The following is a 17,786-nucleotide window of genomic DNA, read 5'->3' on the forward strand; positions in this document are numbered from 1 at the left end:
AAGAGAGTGGGATTTCCAGAGTTTGCCGTTTTGTGAGCTCCCTGGATTCTCTGCAAAGAGCTCGTGGTGGGTTGGGTTCCTCCTCGCGTCCATTACCTGGCTTAATTTCAATGCTTGGTTGGGGTGAGCCAAGTTCTTGATCAGTGTGATTTTGCATAGCTCCTGTTCTGGCCCAAAGAGTGCAGCGCTGATCTTTGAACACAGAGGGAGACTTTAAGGGGGCCTGAATTTTGTCACTTTTAATGGATTTAATGGCAGCAGGGCCCAGCACATTACTGCACAATGCATGGGGCCGGCTTCTGCGAATGAGTTACCATGCAAGGCTGAGGTTCTTCTCTAGTCTGGGGATTTGCAAATTCTAGAGTAAGGTAGATAAAATGGCAAATTTCTGAACCTATATCTACCTTGAGTTTGGCTGACTGTGGCTGCCTTCCAAACTAGAAATGCTATCATAACAAACCTGTTTTTGAAAGAAGCAAATTTCAAAGGCAACCTCAGAAAATGATTTAGTGTTGTTACTGACATTGGTAATGCTGTTACAGCATTGAAAAGCAAGCATAATTTGGTCCCATTGGTTATATGTGGTTACAAGAAGTCTCTGTTTTAATGACTGTTTTCTAAAGTGTGTCCCATAGGGCTGTTGCACAGTTTTCAGTATTTCAGCACTAATGATTTGAGGTCATTCTTCCAGAATATTTCATGCCACTGACCGTGCTCAGTATGGAATACGTGAGGGGAACATGGCTGTGGAGTAATGGTAGGTGCTGTTTTGTGGACTGTTTCACTGCGGTTGTTATTGCACTGGGCTGGCTCTTCATATGCTGGAGAAGTCTGGAAGCTGCTATGTTAATGCAATAATAGTGTGGGCATAATCTGTAATTTGCTGTGTGGGCACTTAAACTCTGCCACAGGAAAGTGAGTTCTCCTAAAATATATCCAGCTAGGTTCAGCGCGATCACTAAATATATACATGGGTATGATATGACAGTTCACCTCGCTGTGACTCTGCAAACTTATGTCTCTAGGCTTCTAGCAATTTGTCTAAGCATCTCTAACACCACATTCCTTCCCCCAGGTTCGAGGCTGGATCTGCCTGATAAGTATCCTTATTCGATATCTAAAACATTTACCTCATCCCATAGAAAAAGAAATAGCAGCTTGAGACAACAGCATCAGCTATTCTGGTGCTTTGTTAAATATTCAGAGTTTAAGGAACAAAGAAAACCAAATAGGGCAGGTTTAGAATATTTCTTTACGTGCTTTGTTGGGTACGTCTGCAAGCCACACACAAGCCTTGTCTACAAGGTTGGATCTAGCAGAACTTAGTATTGGAGCAGCCTCAGAACAGTGTGTTGTTTCCCGTCTAGGGCTGCAGTTCAAACGTGTAGTAAGACAGGAGATGTTGCAAGTGTCTCACCTAACTTGATCTTGCAGCAGAGTTTTAATTAATTACAGCAGAAGCAATGGGAAGCCGTGGCCAGGGCCCACTGAAACCACTGTGGGAGCAGTTCCGGTGCCCAGACAGAGGTGCTTAGCCTCTAGTTCTGTGTGGATGCCTGAGGTGCTCTGGGCTTTGTGAGAAGCCACCGAACACCTACGTTTAAGCACCTGAATGACTCTCTAAGAAATGTTACCTTGACCTCAACGGGTTCTGGCTTATGCTCTTTTCTTGTAATGAAAAGCAGTGCATAAAACACAGGAAGGTGTAAAATATCTCATTAAAGAGGGTTTTTTTTCCAGATGTTCAGATTTGATGCTTCCTTCCCTCCAGATTTCAGCTGCTTCAGTATGTTTTGGGGGGGGCCTACCGCTTTCAATAGCAAACCAAGTATCAGCAGCTGTACACGCTTGCACACTTCACAGTAGTCGGGGAGGAGCGGGGGGAGCAAAGCTTGCCCCATGTTGCCTGGGCACCTGCACCCCCACTTACTCCCAAGCCAGGTTTGCAACCCCGGCTGCAGTCAGGTTGCAGAGAAGGATTTTAAAGCCTCCTCCACTTTTGCAACTGCTGCACACACAAATTGCCTTTTCAGCCGTGCAGCAGGAAAACGAGCATCAGTCCGTTTAATGACACCTAATTAGGCCTACAGACGCCAAATGACTTCTGTTGCCCTGTTCAGACAGAGATGCGTGGGTAATGAATTATCCATTGTCTCCAACTCGCTACTGCTAACTAGAGCTGGGAGAAAATGTTCGGCGAGTAATTTACTTGACAAATTTAACCTCTTTTTCCATGCATAGCCAATCTCTGCAGATATTCCAGGTTTCCTGCACCTATTTATGTTTTTGAAATTACTTGGTGAACTTTGCTTGTTCTTCCTTCCTTTGTCTATGGCTGATTTTATACAGTTTTCTAGGCAAATTCAACCCTTGATATTGGAAGTGCAAGCTCTGTTGCTTAGTTCTGACTAGTTAGGTAAGATCTATAGTAACTGGTTTGTTTCCCTCTTGCAGGTCTGTTAATCTTTGTCTAGGTTGAATCTGTGGCATAGTTACAAGAGGGAGAAAAAATGTCTGCTGTGCAGCCAGTTTTACCAACATAACCTTGAACATGCCAGAAAAGCTTATTCAGGGCAGGGAACTGAATTAAATTACACTGATATAAAATGCCTGAGACCAACATGGCAGCGCTGTGAGGGCTTTCACAGGCCTTACTCCGCTACTGGAAATAACACTGCTCCCTGCTATAGTTACGCCAATGGGCCTTTCAGAAATAGGATGTTTATGAAGGGACTGAGCGTAGCGTATACGTGAGCTCGCTGTGTGCCTAGTGGGTTACTGCTTCGGGACCCTCACCAGGGCTGAAAGCTAGAGTCCAGTCAGAGCCTGGCCAGTTGCTTGATGGTTCTTTGGAGTTCAGTAGGATTGTGGGAGTTTGTGTGTTGGTTTTTTAAATTAACACTTCGATCCTAATCCCCAGAAAACATTTTTAGTGTAAGACTGTCAATTTGGAAATAGCTACACTGATTATTGCATCTATATACATCCTCTATATAGCTAATTCCGATGAACTAGTACCTCCCGGTCGGATCAGGCACCATTTCTCCTGTTGGGACACTAACATCCCAGTTTCCCTGCAGCTCTCTGCATGTGCCTCACAGTGACTTAAAAAAGCACAGTAACTTCCATATCAGTTTTGATCGTGCAGTCTAGACCTGCGAGGAGAGCCCTCATTTACACAAACCATTTGGCTTCCTTCAAAAACCAGGTGTTCCCACCCGTTTCCTGCCGAGTTAGGACAGGGCAAGTGAAGCTGTTACGTCCCGTGCCATGTAGCCTGGCTGGAAGCAGGGTCAGAAGATGCAAAAGTGTGCCAGGTTGTGGCCATTGCAGTTCCCAGCACTCCGTTCTAAACTGAAATCAAGGGGCTGAAAAGGTCAGAAGAGCGTTGAGTTGAGGATGTTTAGGATGAGTAAACTCAGAGGCTTCTGGAGATGCTATTCCAAGTTAAAGCACTAATGTAGTCGTGAATGTCATTACTATTTCTTGGGCAGGGGAGGAGGGGGTGGTGTTAACCGCGGCACATCCTGAATATCTTTTTCAATATTTCAAGCACCAATAAAGAAAAGAATATGAAATCTTCTTTGAATAATGTTTCCCATTTTTGAAGCAGCCCTAGTTTATTAGTTTGCTCTTATGCAAGGCAAAGACTGTAGAGTGCTTTACACACGTTGGTAAGCGCTGTACTGCACACGGCAATGAGTTGGTGTGGTTTGATGTTACTCGGGAAGCGGAGGAAGCTAATGAGGGATCAGCATGGCCACAAGCAAAGCCAAGCCAGAAGGGCACGGAGGACTTTGAAAGGGGCCAGCAGCAGCAGGGCTTTCCCATTTCTCCCTGGCATGTTCTTTGCTTTGGAAAAGCCAGAGAGCAGTGCACTTTGAGGCATGTTGCAAAGCTTACAGTTGGGAATTGTTGCAGTGGGCAGTGGCTGGGTTTGACCTCTCAGCAACTACATTTTGTCTACCTCTGTTTTATGCAAAGTATTTAATGAGCTTTTTAGCAGGTATAGAGATACACTTGCATGCAGTTGATTACCAGGCTCCTCCTGGTCATGGCATTGCTCTGAGCAGGGTTGTAAACAGTAAGGCAAAAGCGCCGCAGAGAAACGACATCTTTATTTTATGCCCATTCTACAGAGCTAAGGCAGAGCATGGAGAAGCCAATCGCAGTCCCACACCCGCCTTTCGCCCGGAAGGGAAACTCTATCTCCACTTGGAGATTTTTATAGCCAGACCATCTCTTTCTTCCTTAAAGCTGAAGAATTTAATGTTCAGAGACCGAGCCAGGCAGGCCATTTTATTGCTTGTTACAAGTACAAAGGCTTGTTTATATATATAAAAAAAAAATTATGTCAGAATCTAACTTTTTTTTTCCCCGGCTAAGATAAATGTTAGGTCTCCCCGGAAACACTGGCTGTACCTTTATCTGGAAAGAGATTAAAACTGGGGTGAAAGATGAGGGAAAACCATGGAGTACTGTGCGTGTGTAGGTGTGCGTGCGTTAGTGTAGGCGGATGTGGGTACCTAGGCCGTGGGAATTACGTGCAGCGGTGAGAGAAACTGAAAGATGTTCCTGTGTGTAGCACAACAAAAAATGATTCATTCCTCGGGAGAGCTGAATGAGAGAAAAGAGGAAAACAATTACAATAAAAAGGCAAAGCAAGGCCTGAGGTGCTAATAAACTGTAGCCTCTCTAAAACATGCAGCAGATTTAGCAAGCAACATGGAAAAGAGTGTCTGTGTCACTAACGCATGCCAGGCACATCAGGATGGGGAGCCATTTGAATATGTTTCAAGACAGAGTATTGAGGAAAAATACAATGAACAGCAAACCAAATTAAAAACAACAACAGGATATGCCCTTTAAATGACTCATCCAGCCTCAGCTGATGCTGAAGTACAGTATGTGCAGAGACGGTAGACTTTTACTGAGAGGCATTTTTTCCTACAGCACTTTCTGGTCCTAGCCATCGCCTGAAAGCTACAGTCGGTGCTTGGAACATCTGTGTTTATTTTGCATGACAAACTTGTTCCTCGGCTTTGACAAAATGCATGCTGATTTGGGACTTAGGGTTTGCAGTTCTGCCATAGGGTTGTGCTGAAGCACACGCGGCTGGCCATTGCGTTGGTACATAATACATATTACATGATTTCATTCATATTTAATGACAAGTGTGCTATATTTTTAATCTTTATAGCTTTAATGTGTGTGAGTGGTTTTAATAATTGGTGCTGTAGGATGGTTACTTCCCACAATTACCCTGCAAAATTGCTATGTTTTCAGCTTTCAGTTGTGCAGGTTGTAAATTATAAAACTTGGGTAGTAATAAACTTGGCACCCTCTCCTTGCTCTTTGGAGATGCCAACCTGTAACAATAATAGAAAGATACATGCTGGCAAAAAATTCCTCCCTGAAGCTTTCATCATCTTGTCTGCACACCCTGCGTGAGAAGATGAGAGACCAGAAGAGTCCAACAGTCAGACCTGGCGGAGGCTGCCTGCAGTCACTAGCGGTGTTGTAGGGGCCCCCCAAGAGTTACAGCGCAACACCAACGATTTGTCTAGGGCGGCTGCGTGTACAGTAATCCCTGCCACACAGTTCTGCCCCCTTAGCCCTGTTACGGCCCCAGCCTGTGCCTCTCGTGCGTGGTAACAAGGAGAAAACCCCTCTGAAATGAAGCAGGGACAGGGGTAAGCAGCAGAGGAGTTAGGGGGCCCTTGGACGTCCTAGCTGCACTGGGACGCTCCGCTGCGTTTCCTTCCCGCTCAGGGCACAGGCGCTTTCCGCTGGGCTCAAGGGAAACGAGGCCGATTCATCCAGACGCCTCTGTTCGTGTCCTCAGACTGCCCGTCTCTGTTTGGGTCTTCTGAAGCTGTTGCGGACACGGCCGGCGTGGTTAGCTGGTGCTGAGTTTGTGACCGCTGTGGTTGGTCTGGCATTGACGTTGTGCAGGGGCAGATCTGCAAGTGTGCATCTCTGCTCGCAGCCTGCTGGCGGCTGCTCTGGGCTCGGGATGCTGCACAGCACATGACAAAGATTTTAAGCAAGCCCAGCTCAAGCAGCGAGTTTTTTCTTTTCTTTTTTTTAAGAAAGAAGCAACTTGAAACTGAGCAAAGGCTCTGTTTTGGTTGTTTTGGGGGTTGTTTGGCAGTTCCAGTTTGTCTCTTGTCTGGGCACATCCCCGGGAGGGTAATGCCCTTCGCTTTGCCTCGGCTTCCCCCACTGACGTTCAGCTGGAGAAGCTGCTCTTCCTTCCCTCCCCCACCGCTCCCCGGTTTCCCGTCCAGATTGCTGTGAGCCGGTGCTGTGGGTCAGCCGCTTCCCAAGGCAGCTTTGCGCGCTGATGCCTCGTGCATCACTTGTGAAGTTCTCTGGGATAAAGATGGAGTGTGGCTTTAAGTCATTATCCTGATTATTTTGGATGTTTTTAAGTGACAACACTAATCAGGGGTGACCTAACAAAAAACAAACAAGCCTGTAAAAAATTGACTCTTCTTGGACTATGCTTTATATGCCACATAGTAAATCTGCTTTTAGCTCTCTGTCATCACACAATCAATTCAAAGACAGGAATTAAAAAAAAAAAAAAAGTGACAGCTACTCAGTTTAATGAGGAAAACCTAAAGGTTAACTAAAACACCCCTTTTGCTAGCTGAACGATGCAGTCCCCGTAATGCATCTGCAACAAAAACAAAATCATTTTTCTCCCATTAAGCACGTGCACGCGGATTTGGCTTTTGCAGGGATGCCATGGAAAATGCTTCTGTTGGGTTTCACATACAGCTGAATTAGGAAGGCTACTGGCTGCTCTAGCAGTCAGGCTTTATTACGATGTGTAGTAAACTGAGAAAATAGACCGTTGATATTAAGCTTTGCCTGCCAGTGTTAAGATTTGCCCTTCTAAGTCTTCATAGCTTCCTCTGCCGTACAGTACAGTAATTCACAGAAATAGGGAGTACCAGGCCACTGCTTCAAAAATATATGGCCCTATGTAATCAAAATCAAAAGATTGGGTTAGCCCACCTAGGAAGCCTTTGGGCCTATTAGAAGTGGAGTAATTCTGTATTTCAGTGTTACTATGCGGTGCTGTTTCTAATTACCAGTTTGATCAAGACCCTAAATACAAGCCCTATATACCCCGTTGCATCCTTTCATGTTTACTGGCACGTGTCAGGTCGCATGGCTCAGTAAATGACTGCAGATTCGCACTGTTGATCTTTGTGGGTTCAAGTTTCGGTGCCGAATCTCAGGGCAGCAACTCAAGCTCTTCCCTGTGCTATCCATAAAGGCTTCTGCGTTGAAAAGTTCCTGTGCGGATGGGTGTTGTTCATGTACAAAGACCTTGTGCAAAGAAAGTCTTGAGCATCCAGAGAAGCACTTTAAGGACGATAAGCAAACTCTGGCTGTCCCCGGAGACAGCAGCAGTAAAATCGCCTCAGGTAGCAATGGCTCCTTTGATTCTGCATATTGCCTTCAGCCTGCAGCTTCCGGCGATATTCCACTATCTCTGAAACTCTTTTTACCCTTGGGCAATATTTAGCTGCTACATTCCTTTGAGCCCAGTCAATATATGTAAAATATGCTGTTAAGGGTATCTACAAGAGTTTACAGGAATAGCCTTCAGTAAAGTTTTGAGTCTTTGTCTTAGGGCGGTAGGAGACAAGGGCACGGGAGCATTTCCATCAGTCATGTGTGTTTGCAGACTGTAGCACTTAAACAGAAGTGCTCGGGCGGGGGGAAGCTGACACAACTTCTCCTGCCCACGGAAGCATGCTTGGCAAAATGCCACAGCTCAAGGTGACAATTTCCAGCCCCAGAGATCACAGCCCAAATTCTCCCGTTTCACCATCTATTAAGGCTTCATCAGTGGGGCTACACAGGTTAAGGCTGCGCCCAGGTAGAAGGCCTCCAAGGTAAAACGTGAGTTGTTCCCCTGCCTCGCTGCTCTGCCGAGAGAACCGAAGGGAGCTGAGAGGGCCGGCACGTGAAGCTGTGAAGCTTTTTTGCCATGTTCTTTGAATAGTTCGAATCCGTTGGGAGGAGAGCCCTCGTGTTTTCTACCACCTTTCGCAATTTGGTCTGGCTTTGCTGTGGAAGGAAAACGATAGCACTCATTTTGTGCGACTGACGGATACTTTATTGCTTCCTTTCTTTTGGAATGAGTGTTTTCCGATCCAAAGGCTCCGGTTTTCAGTTTAGCACTCTGTCCCTACCTTCTCCGCGTTCCTGCTCCTACTTAGAGGTGATCAGAAAATAGTGCACTGCAAATGCAATCCCAACAAAATCCATGTTTGTCGAAGAAGTCCCCACAACGTGTCGTTAAAACTGGATTTCATTTGATCACAGTTACACCGACTCTTGTTTAAAGAAAAAGAAAGAAAGAAGAGGACTCTGAGGAGCCTTGGACTAGGACTGAGTTTCTTTTTAATCTTTCTTTTGCCTGGGATGAAACTTGGTGTCATTGTCAGTTGTTAGTGGCATATTTTTAAGCCCTATGTTCAAACAATTAGGAGTTTATAACTGTACAAAGACCTGAACAGACAATTCGTAACAAATAAATTATGTGGTGATTTTAACGTTTTCCTTCACCTAGAAAGACTGAAAGCAGATAAGGTTTTTAACAAAAATATACTATGTCTAATTCCTCAGCTTCATGTGAATACTTCACGTGAATAATTTTCAGCCAGATTAATTCTCACGAGCTTTTAGATGCCAACATTTGCTTTTCATCATCTGCTATGTGTGTGGTGATTGTCAACCTAAATTCCCATGCTACTACTGCAGTTTCCGGATAGATTTCCAGAAGATTTAGAAACAAGAGGAATGACTTGTTTGAAGTAATTCCTGACATCTCAAGGAGAGGAAAGAAATTGCTTTAAGGAGAAAGCCATAATAGGCCTCTGCAGCCTCTTGCTTTTCCTGGGCAAAAGTATTTTAACTAGATATGGCCACCCTAGCTTTAATAATACCTGGCTTCCTCCTGAGGGAAAGAGGAAAAAATGATAACAGATTTGCTATTAGAAGTTCTCTTGTCCTAATTTTGCATTGCTGTAAAGGAACTGAGTTTCCAAGTAGCGGTGCAGTACTGCTTGAAGGATATCCGTTATCTTTCCTATTAAGCCACTTAAGGATGCAACCAGAGCTAAGCTTTCAAGGAATCTTTATTATTTGATAGGCATTTCAGCAAATGTTTAACTTGGATATCTATGGGGCTTGGGCATATATTGAAGTGTTTTGCAGAATGTGAACCTTAATTAATAGCCTGAATGCCAGGCGCTGGACGTTGTATTTCCTGTTATTTATTGCATTACCGTAGTGCCTGCAGGCCCACTAAGAGTAGGCGCTCTGCAAAAACAGAGCCATAGATCGGTTCCGTTTTCAAGGGCTTGCATTTTGAGAACAGAAGGCATAAAGGATGGAGAGGTGGTGGGAGAAGAAGGGATATTACGGAAATGATGAAAAGAAAAGAACTGTGGTTTTCGTGCTGCCCTCAGGGGCTCAAAATGTATTTCTGTCCCATATCAAGATAAAGAGTTAAAATGCAGTTACCTTTCTCACACAGTGAAAAATTCTTGATCGAGAAATGTTAGAACATTTTGGGTTCAAGCTTGCACACTTATTTTGCAGGGATACTACGGTGCCTTCTGTACCAGCTGTCTGCTCTGCATTGGATACTGCAGTCCAGCTGTGTCTGCAGTGATGTAGCACGGCCCTTGAATGACCAGCCAGATGTGCAGTCGTGGTGCGAAGTAGGAGACGCAGGCTGCAAGGTAAGAAATATTCAAGTCTTACTTATCAAGGAACATTATGTCAGGTGAAAGGATAATTATTAAAAATCAAGCTAAACCAGAATAAATTGTCTCAGGCAGATGTAAATATTTTGTTTCCCAATGGAATTCTGTAACATCCACGCTTTCCCATGGTGGAAGATGGGGGTTTTTTTTAAGCAGAGTTTGGTGAAGAGGAAATTAAGAGAAGAGAAGGGAAAGGGGAGCTAAAAAAGACAGCTGCTCTGTGCTCCACCTCATTATGTGTTCTTGATGTTTTGTTTGAATTCTAAGACTTTCATTTTAGCTTGTTTCTATGACCAGTTATTCAGGGGAGTAATTCATTGTGAATATTTGTCTTAAAATGTGTATTTTTGAAAGAAAGTCCGCAATTTATTTTCTGTTAACATATCTGTGGGCAAAAGGTTTCATTCAGGTGCGTGGTCAAGACCACATAACCTCATAAAGGCCCAGCCGTGGCTTAGTCAGCGTGCTTTGGTGGGAATGTATTCATGTGGTGCTCAGATTGGTAGGGTGTATCTGTGCTAACGCAGCGCAGAGAGCCCCGCTGTGCCATATATTGTGCACAGACTGAGAGAACTGCTTGCACTGAATGCTTTGAAGGAGATTTCCTCACTAATTAATCATCCTGTTTGCAACAAACAAGATTACCATCCTTTTTATTGAAATTTCAAGTCCTATCATTGTTCTGTCTGAGGGAAGTGGGTTCACTCATCCTAGCTTCTGGTGTTCAAGGGCTCACTTTACAAACAATCTGTTCCGTGTTTACAAAATAAGTGTATTAATCCTGATAGAGAGCTCCGCCACTGTGATTTACCTCCTTCCCCTGAGACGTGTTGCAGTGCTCGTTTTATCTGGTACCAAGTGCTTCTGCAACTGGAAGTGTTTGCTCTTGCGTTGCCGTCGCTCCTGAACTTTGGCGGGTGATCGGCTCTGGGCGTGCAGGCACGTGTGGGCACAGGGGAGGGGAGGAAGGGAGGAGAAGCGCAAGAAAACGTGTCGCATGAATCAAGAGAAGCACAGAGCCTGACAGCTTTTCAGAGGGAGCAGGGGGACGTGGAGCCCTGCAGCTCCTGGCTCCAGCCCTTTCCTCCCCTCTAGCCTGTCCGCTCTGGTGCGGAGCGGAGAGCCCTTGTGAGACAGGCTTCCCAGAAGAAACTTTCCGAGCCCACATCCTGATCCTGTGTTTTAGTTTATGAAAATTATGCATGGGTACAGTTCCCAGAAAATGAGTTCCTTTTAAATACATCATTGCAAAACCTGTTGCTGTTATGGAGGTGCTAATTCTTAAACGGCCTCCTGACTTACACGGGGCTCTTGTACAGGTGAGGGCTCTTGTGCAGGTGAGGGCTCTTGTACAGGTAAGGGCTTCTGGTCTGCATCATGCTGTGTGTCAGACTAGGCAGTCTGACTTCTGCAGATCTGCACGCGAGTTTCTCTGGGAAAGGTCCCATGCTCAGAAACCACCATGTCCTCAGCTGAGTTTAGAGCAGCCTTTAAGGACAAAGAGCCTGAGCACACGATGCCACTTTGCACGGAGAACAAGAGTCATTTACTGCAGTGTGAGCTCCTGCTGCAGGATGCCTGCAAGGCGTGCGTGTATCCGGGTCCTCCGGCAACGAGGCAGTTGGTGCCATCATAGCAGGTGACGAAGAAATCATCTTGGGGTTCTCCTCCTTGCCCTTTGCTTTCACAGACTGATTTTCTGATTTTTCCCATGCTTGGCCTTCAAAATGGAACTTTAAGTGGAGTATCAACTGTTGTGTTGATAAGAAAATCTTGAGCCCACAACAGGAGGAACCCTCAGGAGACTCTTGGGTTTTTTTTAGAAGAAAAAAAAAGCAGTCTAGTAGTTTAAAACAGAACTGTTAGGGATGTGTATAGAGAAACATGTATATGTCCATTCAGGCAGGATCATTTATGTTATGTGGTAGGACGCTCACAAATGGGAAAAAATGAAGGTGCTTTGTCTTTGCATTTTAGTGTATTATTATTGGGTCGTGGTGGCTGTTCTTTTTCCCCATAAGCTTCTGTAGGCTGGGCTCCTTACTGACTTTCTCTCACCGTGCGCCGTATTCAATGGATTCCCTCCTGAACGTGGGGTAGAGCAATGCTGCAGTTAAATATGCCTGTGTGAGGATTAGAGATGCAATACCACCCAACCGATGTCTGCACCAAGACAAGCTACCATTATATAGATTGTACTATAAACACAGTCAGTACTATGGTGATGCTTTAACCCGGGCCACACATACATTGCTGTCTGACGCCTGCCTTTTAGCAAAGATCTGCCTCCCTTAACATACTTGGCTTGACAGCGTGCTACTGTTTATGCTAACTACAGCGCTAAAACTCGTCTTTTTCTGTCTTCCTCTTTGCTTGCCTTTGAACACTTTATCAGCACTTAGAAACGTTTACATATACAGTAAAAAACAATTATGGATTAATGCATGTAAAAAGATATATTTTCCTCAGGAGAGACTGTTCTGTCGCTGTATATAGTTTTCAACTGTTACCATTACTAATGCTAGGAGCTCCTGTTGATTCTTTAGTGTGTGGATTGTCTAGTAGCAGAAAGCGGAGATTTCCAAAGACTGCCACACTTGTCCCAGGTATATCTATATGGGGTCCTGGTCCATCATGGGGGCTTCTAGAGGCACTAACTCACCACGAAAATCAGATGGGTAGAGTGAATCTCACATCGAAGAGAGGAGCAGACCACAAAGTGTCCTTAGAAGGGACATTTCTCCTCTGAAAGAAGCCAAATTAGTTTGGAGTGGTTTCCAGTGAAGAAAAATTCAATAAAACTTTATTTCAGCAGGAAGAATCCCGCTAGTGATGCAACCACATTTTTAACAGCTCTTTTTCTAATCGCCATTGCTTTATCAAGAAATGTAAAGTTGTATTTTTTTATTGATATTTAAGAATAAATTCTTACTACATCATATCTATAAAAGGTTCATCACAGACCAAATACCACTCTAACCTTTTAAGCTTCTACAGTAAAAACTGTCTTCTTTATTTATATAAGTTTGGGAAAGATACAAATGTAATCATAACCCCTAAGGCAAAATTTTATGGCAGTTTTCAGAACTCCTCTCTATAAAAACTACTCAAACCTACAAACATAAAAGTTTCCAATAAAATTTGTTTTAGATCCTGGTCGTAAAACATGAATTTCTTTCCCTCTCCCTGGCTCCGGTGCTACAGGTGTCCAGGCGTTAGCGACGCTTGCCGCAGGCGTGGAAGGCCTTGCCTCTGCCAGCACCCAGCACTTCCTCTGCCGGCCAGATGTTGCCTGCAGCTGGGTCGGGCCGTGACGGGCTCGCGTGCTCCTCAGCACATCACGCTCGTACTAGCACCGACAGGCCCACAGCAGGGTTTGGGGGAATAAGCCGGTTTGGCCCACACAAGAGCGGACGGGTAGAAGGAAAACCGTTGTGCCGTCCACTGGGGTTGGCACAAATAGGGCATTTCTCGTTATTCTTCTCTTGCCTCGAGTCTTTTCCTTAGCAAGGGGGGGAGAAGCCTTTCCAGAGAGATTTGTTCTCTTTTCTTTACGTGAAACTAGCAATATCGGGACCTTGCTTTCTCCCTCTGCTTTGTTTAGCCTGTGCTTTGAATCAAATGTCCTGGGCTGCAGTTATGTGCTAACAGCATCGGGCCTGTGAACAGACAGAAGCTGCATCCTAGGACTGTAACGTAGCTCCTCGCAGCACCCGGCTGTAAAGCCTTCGGTAACACAGCGATGCCTTGCTGCGGGCGGCTCCTCGCCCGTGCCCGGGGGTGTAAAACTCGGCTAAACCATGGCAGGGGCAGTCGTCTGACTTTCCCCAGAGCCTTTGTCTGAGCTTGCGGACTGACCCAACATTGTTAGTCTCATGATAAAAAAAGCCAAAAAACTGTGTGTGTAAAGAATCGCACTAAAAAATGGAAGCAGAGTGGCCTTTTGTCTGGGTGAAGTGTAATATTCTAGACATAAAATAATCTAGAACATGTGGTTCCTCTTTCTTTTGGATTTATTTCGCTATTTAAATTGTTCGGGCGTTGCACTCCCTTGAAAGACTCTTGGCGCTTTTGGTTTTACATGGATCAAATATATATGCAGATATTAGATGCCGTTTTAAACTAATTAAAGAATCCTTGCTGAGTAAGCTGCCTAGTTGCATGCTATCCACAGAGTGTTAGCAGCAGGTAGAAATGTCTTTATTTACATTTCAGTTGAGAAAATAAATATGTACAGGTATGAAGGGAAGTTGTGCGGCGTTGGAGGGAGGCAGGCTGGCTGCGTTGTGGAAATGAAGTGCAGGAATAAATCTCTGCAGACTGGGGCTTTAGTGGATTCCTAGCAACTAAAGGCTCGTGCCTTATCAGCCTACATTAATTTGCTTTTACTAGTCAGGGTGGATTTAACCCTGATAACTCACTCCGGATGGTATCCGATGAGCTTTCTCTTTCTGACGGCAATTAGAAGAGAAGTGCACATAGGAACAAAGCCTGCTGCTCACAAAGATGGAAGCAGATGCAATTCATAGATTGTGTGCTTTTAGTGAAATAAAAGAAAATTATAATTTTTCCCTAGAGGTGCATGCCTCAAAGCGTTCCTGAAAGTACCTTAAAAGTAAGAGCAACTTCGTTTAAAGCTATGCTGATACAAAAGTGTTTTTCCTAATGTGATAGACAGTGCTAGCATATTTTTTCAGAAAGCCTATTCCTCCAGCGATGCCCAGAGGCTGGAACGCCCCTAGAATGCCTTTGGCTTGGGGACTTAAGTCTTGCTTTCTCAGGACTTCGGCTCTCCGAAGCCTGCTTCTCTTTCCCAAGAGCCCACAGCCACTGCTGTGGCTACTCCGTAACGGGGAAAAATCAAGCGGCTTATGAAGATTCAGCTAATGGCCTTGGAAAAAACGGCAGAGGAGTGCTAGTGTTTTCCCGATCTGCTTAGTAGGGCCGGTCCACAGCCTGCATCTGCTGAAAAGCTTCCCTGTGTCTAAGTTTTTTTTCTGAGAGCCATTTTCCTCTTATTTTAACAAGCCCCTTGTGCTAAAAGCTCCTTGCAGTACCTGAGAAGCGGGCCAGGACATCTCCTTTCTCAGCATGCTGTCAGACCTGCCCTGGGCAAGGGCAGGAGGTGACCGGGGATGCTGGGTAGACCAATAGTTGCAAAATATCCGTATCATAAAAGATATGATTCATAAGGTGTTTTTCTCCTGTTTACCTTAAAATAGACTTTAATTACATTTCTGCCTTCCCATTTGTGTCTTATGTAAGAAATTGGCTCTCAGAGTATTAACAGGCCAGCTGTTAGCACTTCTTTAATATTTCCCTGTCTTCTGCTCCATTAGAGAGGGCTACATACTTAGTATCTGCTAGGTTTGTTAATTATTAGTTAACTCTGCTTTATGAGTATTGTCTAACAAGGGAACTTCTCCCAAGTGCTCGTCGTTATTTATCATTTGTAGGGCTTCTGTGTCTTTTCTGTGTCCCAATTAGAGGCTAGGTTTGAACTTTTTCTTATCAAAAAGATTCAAAGAAGCAGGTTTCTCCAAAAAAGCTTAAAGGAGTCAGGTGCCTAAATGCCATGGAAAGGTGGTCTCTTTGTTTCCTTGGGCTTACTCCCATGAGATCGAGTTCCTGATGGTTGGTGAAACAAAGACTAGCGTAGTGCAAACATGTCCTCAGTTTCTGGAGTTTTAATGTGAAACCCAAATGTAAGCTATACATGAAATAAGCAGGAGGAAGGAACTATAAAAACTGCCAGCCCAGCAGCCATCACCAAGTTCACCATCAGCTCTTAAAGCTTGAGTTGGACCTTCAAGAGTTCTCATCGCTGCTCCAAAGGAGAAGCAGTGTTTTCTAGCAGGCACCTTTGTGATGTCTTTTATGAGTCCTGCTGTAAACAGTGCGAGTTCTCCATTTGGGCTGAGCTTGAGAGATCTGATTAGATCCCTCTAAACTGCACTGTTAATTTCTACTGCTGAATTCAACCTGGCACAGAATTTGCAGTATCCTAAACAAAATTAGCCCCTAATGGTTCATCCGGTAGAGTGGAGCGGCTGCAACACCACGTTGTTTGTTTTCCACTGGAAGAAGAAAGGCCCTCACAACCTCCTGCATGACGGGGGAAGAAGAAATCATCAGGCAAGGAGTGGGGGAGCATTTGGACAGCAGCACTGCGATAGCCTGATCCGTGTGGGGCGCAGGCTGGTATGTCTGTGAGAGTGGAAATGTCGGAAGGACCGCTTGTGCTACGGAGAGACTCTTCCTAAAAGCACGAACACAGAGCAGAAAGATCAGTATTGAAGGATTTGAGAAAGTAAATGAAAGAACGGTTTTCTCCAGGTGACACATGGTTGGGGTACAAAGAAAGCAGGCTGGTGGCAAACATGAGTACAGCATCTAGCTGAGAAATCTTTCCACTCCAGATTCTCCAGAGCTTTCTGTGGGCATTTGAAGGTTAGTGGGATTACAGAGGGAAGAAAAGATGGTTTAAAATTCTGTGGTACTAGGGGGACCAGTGTTTGATGCTCATGTTTAAATGGCTACACAATCAATCACATCCTTGATTTCAAGAGGCTGCTTTTTCTTGGCTAGAAGATTGACAAAATGATAAATTCCTGGCTACACATGCAAAACTATGCACTAGCCAACAAGTCTTTCTTGCCTTCCTTCCCGACAACATGGAGGGAATCTAAAGTACAGGAATATCCCCAGAGTCCTAAATGGCCTTCAACAGACATGTCCTAATGAAGCCAAGTTAAAAATCTGTAATAAATTAATGAGAATGTTCCTTTTAGTGGCAATCATCCATACACTCCCTCTTATGGCACCTTTTAATTATTGTTACTAATGATAGAGTTTTTGGGTCACCGCTTTCAGAAAGAAGCAAACCAAGAAACTTCTTTGTGCTTGAAGCAAGCATTCTCCAGCTCCTGCAGTACACACGCTCCAAAGGCGAAATGAAAGAAAAGCCTGGCGTATTTGGTGGCCGTAGTCTGGGGCAAGTGGGTGCTGCCGTTGACTTTCTGTTTTCCGTTAATAAATGAAGCAGGTCAGTCGCCGTGCCTTTGTATCCATTACCTTTCACCAGCTCGAAAAGCACTTCATTTTCATTTGGTTTTGGCACAGGATCAGAGGGTGGCTCTCAGCCTCTGATCTAAATAAAATAATAATGATTTTAGGCGGTACTGTTTGTATTATTCATTGCTCTTGGCAAAACAAATGTTGATCTTATAACACCATTATTAATATGTTGATAGGGTAATGGAGCCACCTGGATTTACAGCAGAGACAGGCTTCTTGCTAAGGTGATGTGCTAGTTTACAGGCTTGTAGGAGGAAAACCCACCGGTCGCAAGCAAATTTAATAGTGTTCTCAGCCCTTGAAGTGGAGAGTGCAGTCTGATTGTTACCGTCCTCTCCTTTATGTTCAGCTTCTTTTCACAACAGAGCGCTGCTAATTCTCAATTCCCGGCGCTCGTTGGTAGGAACACGGCTTTATTGCTTTGGTCTTCTCTCGTGAAAATAAGCCTATTTCTAGCAGTTTTGAGGTGGGTGACTCCGTCAAGCATGAATCCTGGCAAGGATTATAAGGAGGAACGAAAACTCTTTACACCCCATCTTCTATGCTTGCACCGAGCGGCTGTTTCCATATGAGACTTTTCAAGCTATTGATTGCCTGAACTATCTGTATCTCTGGCTAACATGGTGCTGTCAGGCGCCTATTGTAAAGGCTTGACAGCATCATCAATATTAGTATTAGCGCTACTTTTCGAGCTTATGAGGGCAGGACATGTATGATTGATACAGAGGCATGTGAAAAATCGTGCAAGGTCATTGCTGTGCTCTTTTTTTTTTTTTTTCCCCGGGCTTTCACAAAAGCCCTGGTTGCTCCCCTGACTCCTCAACTCAGAGAAATGAATCCATCAGCACTGCCGCTAAGTCAGTTGGGAAGATGAGTAATCAGCACCAGGGGCTGGCTCTGCCTGCCCGACCG

At 44.7% G+C, this 17,786-nt stretch overlaps 1 long non-coding RNA gene across 3 annotated transcripts in view; it reads left to right on the plus strand.

Annotated features, from left to right (window-relative positions):
* The window catches only part of LOC112985039 (uncharacterized), a 311,688-nt gene that overhangs the window by 187,981 nt on the left and 105,921 nt on the right, over nt 1–17,786 (plus strand). For all 3 annotated transcript variants that reach the window (XR_010388853.1, XR_010388854.1, XR_003259651.2), the window contains exon 3: nt 9,631–9,773. This is a non-coding gene — a long non-coding RNA (uncharacterized LOC112985039). The remainder of the gene's footprint in view (nt 1–9,630; nt 9,774–17,786) is intronic.

The sequence above is a fragment of the Dromaius novaehollandiae genome, chromosome 4 (genome assembly GCF_036370855.1).
Source record: "Dromaius novaehollandiae isolate bDroNov1 chromosome 4, bDroNov1.hap1, whole genome shotgun sequence".
NCBI classification, from domain to species: domain Eukaryota; kingdom Metazoa; phylum Chordata; class Aves; order Casuariiformes; family Dromaiidae; genus Dromaius; species Dromaius novaehollandiae.